Below are 536 nucleotides of genomic sequence, written 5' to 3' on the forward strand. Positions count from 1 at the left end.
CCCACCTGGTCTAGGGGGGCGGAATCCACCCAGCCCGGGTGCACCCGCCCTTTGGTGGCGAGGGAGCCGTCCAGCTGAGCTCAGGCCTCCCGCTCCCCGCGCGTCCTGCCCCCGCATCGCGCTCTGTGCCGCGCCTCGGCCGCAGGCGGCGCTCTGTGCGCCCGGCGGATCCCGACACCGCAGGCTCCCACTCCGAGTGCCTCACGGGCGGCTCCTCTGTCTCTTCCAAACCCTTTGAGTTCCCGGCTCAGGCCGCAGACCGGCCTTCCACGAGGGAGTGGGGACGCGGGGGACGCGGGGTCCCAGGGTGGGGACGAGGCACGCTGCAGCCCCCTCCTCCGATCTGGGCTCTCTCCCATCGGAATGTGGGTGGAGGTTCCAAATTCAGACGCCCCAGGCATCGGATTGTGGGCGGGGGCGCGTGGCAGCCGCCAGGTGAGTGCCCCAGACTCGCCCCTAAACCCGCCCCACCTCTCACCAGAGACTCACTCCCCCTCCTTTTATGGAGAGGGGGAGGCAGGGGCCCTGAATCCCGA

This window comes from Pteropus vampyrus, unplaced genomic scaffold (assembly GCF_000151845.1).
Source record: "Pteropus vampyrus isolate Shadow unplaced genomic scaffold, Pvam_2.0 Scaffold90, whole genome shotgun sequence".
Lineage (NCBI taxonomy): Eukaryota > Metazoa > Chordata > Mammalia > Chiroptera > Pteropodidae > Pteropus > Pteropus vampyrus.